The following is a 7,388-nucleotide window of genomic DNA, read 5'->3' as shown; positions in this document are numbered from 1 at the left end:
TTCAGTGACTACCACCCAGACCAGGCAGCAGCAAATCAACGTAGAAGCAGGACCTTCCACCAACAAACAATTATGACTCCTTGAAAATTTGTATGATAGAATTTTCTAACAATAAAGTACTTTTTAATTAAGGTATGTACATTGTTTCTTTAGACATAATACTACTGCACACTTAACAGGCTAAGGTATAGTGCAAACATAATTTTATATGCACTGGAAAAGCAAAGAATAGATTTTATTGTGATACTTGCTTAGCTGCAGTGGTCTGGAACAAAAACCACAATATCTCTGAGGCGTAGCTATGATAACTGTAAGTCCACTAGGTTAACTCTCCCTGTTTATCTCTCTTTCTTGCTAGATTTCATGACCCTCCTTGAAAGTTACATGAAGGAGGACAAAAGTTATTTGAGTGTTCTAGTACATTGAGGTTCTACTTTATTTGATTTGATTAAGCAGAGGTTATTATAAGCTTTAAATACATTAAAACTATGCATACTATTTTAGAATATGTTCTCTACTCATCGTATTTCTTTGAGCTTCAGGCTTTTTCACGCATTCAAAAGGAGTTATAATAATTTTGGAGTTGTAATGTTAAAATAACTGTAGTCTTCATCAAAAGTTAATATTCATTAGTTATTTAAGGCATAAAATAGTCAAATATTTGTAAAAGTACCATGAAATCAAAAGACTGCTATATGAATAAATAGATGAAATCTTTTAAAGGAACACCAATGCACAAACAGTAACACTTTACATTCAAAATTATTGCATTTGGGATCCCTGGGTGGCGCAGCGGTTTGGTGCCTGCCTTTGGCCCAGGGCGCGATCCTGGAGACCCGGGATCGAATCCCACATCGGGCTCCCGGTGCATGGAGCCTGCTTCTCCCTCTGCCTGTGTCTCTGCCTCTCTCTCTCTCTGTAACTATCATAAATAATAAAATTTAAAAAAAAATAAAAATATAAAAAAAAACAAAAAAACAAAAACAAAATTATTGCATTTGAAGTAGCAATTATTAATTACATTATTCTACACATGGTTTTAAGGGTCTCCTGTAATCTGACCAGCAGAGGGTACTATTGGGACATAATTCTCCAGGGTCTCTCGTGTTTCTGCATGTCCTATAAGCTGAGCCATTAACTGCCCCTTTGTTCCAGACCATCCTTTTAAGGATATTAAATAGTAAATGCTCATGAAAAATAGAGGTAGTGACTCCATCTATAAGAGAGGGCAAATTATTATCTTGTATAATATAATAAGGAAAATGTACTCCTCTTAAACATAGGTCAGACACATTTGCTTGAATCCCACTATAAGATTTGGGTTCCATAAACACAGGCTTTCTTAGCTGTGATGCATAACCTATTTCTCATGCATATCAGCCTGGGCCCCTCTGAGCTGCTCCTGGGACTCAGGGAGCAAGAGGAACTAAGGCAAACAGGACATTTTTGCTGGGTGTTACACCATTAATAATGAATCCTTTAGTCTCTGAATCAGAAGTCTCACCTATTTTGGCAGCATCCATAGAACTACACAGGCTAACTTGCTAGCTTATAAGTAAAGTTTCAGACTCTCACATTTCTCAACACATCCTACATTAAATATTATGTATATACATATAAAATACATACATATATATATATATATAGTGCTCACCAATAGGGAGCCTAAAATCTAGCATGGGAAATTTATAAACAGGAAATTATGACAACAGGATAACAAGTACTCATTCATTCACTCTTCATTCATTTGACAAAGATGTACTGCGTACACACTATATGTTTGGCACAGGTATAGAGTCTTCTAAGAAGACAGAAAAGTAAAATGGGGAAAAGAAAACAGAAAAAATCTCTGTCTTCATGGCATTTAAATAATGTGAGTGAGAAAGGTAGGGATACTAGGTGAGATATTGAAAAACAAAAGAAATAGGTAAGACATATATAATTCATTTAATGATAATAAGGCAAAAAAAAAGAGAAAGGAATAGAGCATGACAGAGTAGGGTTGAAAATTCACAGATGGTGATCAAGGGAGGTGTCCTAGAAAACCTGACAACTAGGTAAACTCAGAGCAATCACTTTAATTTTTTGGCCTTAATTTTGAGGTATTGGAAACAATTAGGGATGCTTTAACAAATTCTGACTTAATCCCATCCCCATGGCTACTGTACTGAGAAAAGATAAAAATAAGGTGACATCAGCAAGAAAAGGAGATTTCAAAAATTCCGATAAGGAATGATAATGGTCTGGACCAGGGAGGTAATGAGGAGATAAAAACGAGGCATTCTGGTTATATTTTAAAGGCAGACATGATAGAAATAACTGGCATCAGTTACAAAATGTAAAAAAAAGATGAATCCATATGATTTTGAAGTCTTTGACCCGAGCATCTGAAACAATGGCAACGGGGGCGGGCCAGGATGCAAAGGAGTGGGGTCCTCCACACACCGGCCCCACCAACACCCCTAGATAACTTTCAAACCATCCTGAACACCTCAAATTCGAACTGAGATGTAAAGAACGCTACAGAGAGAAGGCTTTTCGCTTCTGACAAGGCAGGAAGGCGGAAAACAATAAAATAAAAAAGAATCCGGTGGGGGAGGGCCGCGAGGAGCCGCCGAGGCCGGGGAGAGCCTCGGGACAGGGCGCCCCGCCCGGGAAGCGGGCACGTTGACAATCCCCACGACTCTTCCCGGACGGAAAGGCGCTCAGCAGGGACCCGGGCGGGATCCCGGGGCGCCGGGGAGAGCGCGCCCCACAGCCGCCCATCTCCGTAAAGGGCCGGAGCGCGCCCCGCGGGGCCTGGGGGAGCAGCCGGAGGGTCGGGCGGGGCTCCGGGCGGAGGGGGCTCCCCGGGAGCGCGACTCCAGCGGCGCAGGCCCCGGACCCCAGGCCTCCGGGGGACACAGCCGGGATCCTGCGCTGCCCCGGGACGGGCCGAGGCGGGGAGGGCCCAGGACAGCGAGGACGCTCCTGCTCCGGCGCCCCGACCTGTGCAGATCGGCGCCCCCGCCCCGGGAGCACCCAGGCCCCTGCGGACTGGGAGCCGCGGTGGTCACGGCGGGAGCGGACTCCAGGGCTGGGGAGACCTGGCCGCCGCCTGTGGGGTTGTCCCTCCTGGTGTCACCCTGTGCCTGGGAGAGGCGGGGCTGCCAGGGGACAGGGGCCTCACCGGGGCAACAGCTCCCCCTGAGCCCTACACCCGGCAGGGGGGCGGGGCAGCGCCCAGGTGCACACACCTGCGAGTCAGCACAGCAGCCCCTCCCCCGAAGACCAGCTGGAAGGTCAGGGCAAGAGCAAGTTCACCGAGCAGCACTGGAAAGCTCCAGGGCAAGTCCAGGGATTTACACGATATAGAACCAGAGGGTACCCCTCCTATTTTTTTCCTGCCTATTCCACTACAACTTGTTTTTATATCAGACTGTAAATTTTCTTTTTTTTCCTCTTTCCCACCTTACTACAATATTTTACCAACTCTTCATTTTTAAGATGCTTCCTTTTTGACTTTCAAATTTCTACAATGACACGTCCTAGATATACTTTCCACTTCTAGATTCCCTACAACATACTCAATTTTGGGATATATACAAGATATGGTTTTTGTTTTGTTTTGTGTTTTCTCTCTGCCTCATTTTGTTCTACAATGGCACAAGTTCATACCTTCTAAACCATGCCAGCATGCACCCAGAACCAAGTGGTATACCGTGCTGGTTCATTCTGTGAGATTATACTCTCTCTGCATTCCCATTCTGCCCCCCTCTTTTATTTCATTTATGTTTTGGTGGTCATTGGTGGGGCTCTCTACATGTATTTCTGGTTTATATAAATTTAGAACTGAGCATCTTCTAACATACAGAACTTAATATACTCAGAACCAAGAGGATCAACCTCTAGGACCCCTCAGGTAGACTACGTTCTCCCTCCACTACAACTTCGTCACCACCACCATCTCCCTTTTTTCTTTTCTTTTTTCTCTTTTTCCTCTTTTGTTTTTTGTTTTGTTTTATTTTATTTTATTTTTTTACTTTTTCCTTCTTCTATGGTATTTTTGGCCTTTTATCTTTTATTGCTTTGTTTAAAAATTTATTTTTCACTTTAGTGGCCCTTTCCTTTAATTTTGTTCTCATCTTCGTTTTCATTTTCTGGTCTCTGACCTCATCAGAATCATCTACGGTGAAATTTACTTAGGTCGTGACTGATATTCCTGACTCAGCCCGTTCACACAGCCACTGTGCACTGAACAAAATGACTAGAAGAATTAACCACAAAAGAAAGAAGCGAAACAGTACTCTCTGTAACAGAGTTACAGAAAATGGGTTACAATTTGATATCAGAAAGCCAATTCAGAAGCCCAATTATAAAGCTCCTGGTGGCTCTGGGGAAAAAAAGCATAAAGGACTCTAGAGACTTTGTTACTACAGAATTTAGCTCTAATCAGGTTGGAATTAAAAATAAATTAAATGAGATGCTAGCCAAACTGATGTCCTAACAGCTAGGGTTAATGAGGGGGGGAGAGTGAGTAACATAGAAGACAAGGTGATAGCAAGGAAGAAAGCTGAGGAAAAAAGAGAAAAACAATTTAAAAACCATGGGGAAAGGTTAAGGGAAATAAATGACAGCCTCAGGAAACAACTGGGGTTCCAGAAGACGCCAAGAGGGAGAGAGAACCAGAAAGTATATTTAAACAAATAATAGCTGAGAACTTCCCTAATTTGGGGAGGGAAACAGGCATTTAGAGCCAGGAAATAGAGAGGTCACCCCCCAAAATCAATAAAAACTGTTCAACACCTTGACATTTAATAGCGAAACTTGCAAATTCCAAAAATAAACAGAAAATCCTTAAAGCAGCCAGAGACAAGAGATTCTTAACTTATATGGGGAGAAATATCAGATTAACAGCAGACCTCTCCACAGAGACCTGGCAGGCCAGAAAGGGCTGACAGAATATATTCATGGTACTAAATGAGAAGAACATGCAGCCAAAAATATTTATTCAGCAAGGCTGCCATTCCAAACAGGAGGAGAGATAAAGAGCTTCCAAGATAGGCAAAAACTGAAAGAGTATGTGACCACAAAACCAGCTCTGCAAGAAATATTAAGGGGAACACTGTAAAAAGAAGAGGACACCCAAATAAATAATCCCTAAAAACAGAGACTGAATAGGTATTACGGTGACACTATATTCATATCTTTCAATAGTTTCTCTGAACATGAATGGGCTAAATGATTCCATCAAAAGACACAGGGCTTCGGCCTGGAAAAAAAATAAAATTAAAAAACCCATCTATTTGCTGTCTACAGGAGACTCATTTGAGAGCTAAGGACACATCCAGTCTGAAAATGAAAGGGTGGAGAACAAGTTACCATTCAAATGGTCCTCAAAAGAAAGCAGGGGTAGCAATCCTCACATCAGATAAATTAAAGTTTATCCGAAAGACTGTAACAAGAGATGAAGAGGGACACTGTATCATACTTAAAGTGTCTATCAAACAAGAATACCTATCAATCATGAATATTTATGCCCCTAATGTGGGAGCTGCCAAGTATATCAGTCAATTAATAACCGAAATAAAGACACACTTAGATAATACACTAATAGTGGGAGGCTTTAACATGGCACTTTCTGCAAATGACAGATCTTCTAAGCACAACATCACCAAAGAAACAAGGGCCTTAAATGATACACTGGACCAAATTTCACCTATATATACAGAATTTTGCATCCCAATGCAACTGAATACACATTCTCCTTAAGTGCATGTGAAACTTTCTCCAGAATAAACCACATACGGGGTCACAAATCGGGTCTCAGCCAATACCAAAAGATTGAGATTGTCCCCTGCATACTTTCAGACCACAATGCTTTGAAACTAGAACTCAATCACAAGGAGATATTTGGAAGAAACTCAAACACATGGAGGTTAAAGAGTACCGTGCCAAAAGATGAAAGGGTCAACCAGGAAATTAGAGAAGAATTAAAAGATTCATGGAAACTAATGAAAACGAAGACACAACCTTTCAAAATCTTTGGGATACAGCAAAAGCAGTCCTAAGAGGGAACTACATCACAATACAAGCCTCCCTCAAGAAATTGGAAAAAATTCAAATACACATGCTAATCTTGCACCTAAAGGAACTGGAGAAAGAACAGCAAATAAAACCTACACCCAGCAGAAGAAGAGAGTTAATAAAGATCTGAGTAGAACTCAACGAAATAGAGACCAGAAGAGCTGTAGAACAGATCAAAAAAACCAGGAGTCGGTTCTTTGAAAGAATTCATAAGACAGATAAACCATTAGTCAGCCTCATTCAAAAGAAATTAGAAAATATTCCAATTATAAAATCATGAATGAAAGGGGAGAAATCACAATCAATACCAATGAAATACATACAATTTTAAAAACGTATTATGAGCAGCTATATGCCAATAAATTAGGCAATCTAGAAGAAATGGACGTATTTCTAGAACACCACAAGTTACCAAAACTGGAACAGGAAGAAATAGAAAACCTTAACAGGCCAATAACCAGAGAGGAAATTGAAGCAGTCATCAAAAACCTCCCAAGACACAAAAGTCCAGGGCCAGATGGCTTCCCATGGGAATTCTATCAAATGTTTAAGAAGAAACAATACCTATTCTACTAAAGCTGTTCCAAAAGATAGAAAGGGATGGAATACTTCCAAAATCATTCTATGAGGCCAGCATCACCTTAATTCCAAAACAAAAGAGCCCACCAAAAAGGAGAATTTTACACCAATACCACTGATGAACTCAGATGCAAAAATTCTCGACAAGATACTAGCCAATAGGATCCAACAATACATTAAGAAGATTATTCGCTATGACCAAGTGGGATTTATCCCCCGGATGTATGACTGGTTCAACACTCGTAAAGCAATCAACGTGATAGATCATATCAACAAGAGAAAAAACAAGAACAATATGATCCTCTCAATAGATGCAGAGAAAGCATTTGACAAAATACAGCATCCATTCCTGAACAAAACCCTTCAGAGTGCAGGGATAGAGGGAACATTCCTCAGCATCTTAAAAGTCATCTACAAAAGCCCACAGCAAATATCATTCTCAATGGGGAAACACTGAGAGCCTTTCCTGTAAGATCAGGAACAAGACAGGGATGTCCACTCTCACCACTGCTACTCAACATATTATTAGAAGTCCTAGCCTTAGCAATCAGATGACAGAAAGAAATAAAAGGCTTTCAAATTGGCAAAAAGAAGCCAAACTCTCCGTCTTTGCAGATGACATGATACTGTACATAAAAAACCCAAAAGCCTCCACCCCAAGATTTCTAGAACTCATACAGCAATTTGGCAGTGTGGCAGGATCAAAATCAATGCCCAGAAGTCAGTGGCATTTCTATACACTA

The sequence above is a fragment of the Canis lupus genome, unplaced genomic scaffold, assembly GCF_011100685.1.
Source record: "Canis lupus familiaris isolate Mischka breed German Shepherd unplaced genomic scaffold, alternate assembly UU_Cfam_GSD_1.0 chrUn_S2120H2319, whole genome shotgun sequence".
NCBI classification, from domain to species: Eukaryota; Metazoa; Chordata; class Mammalia; order Carnivora; family Canidae; genus Canis; species Canis lupus.
Note: the sequence above shows the minus strand (reverse complement) of the source record.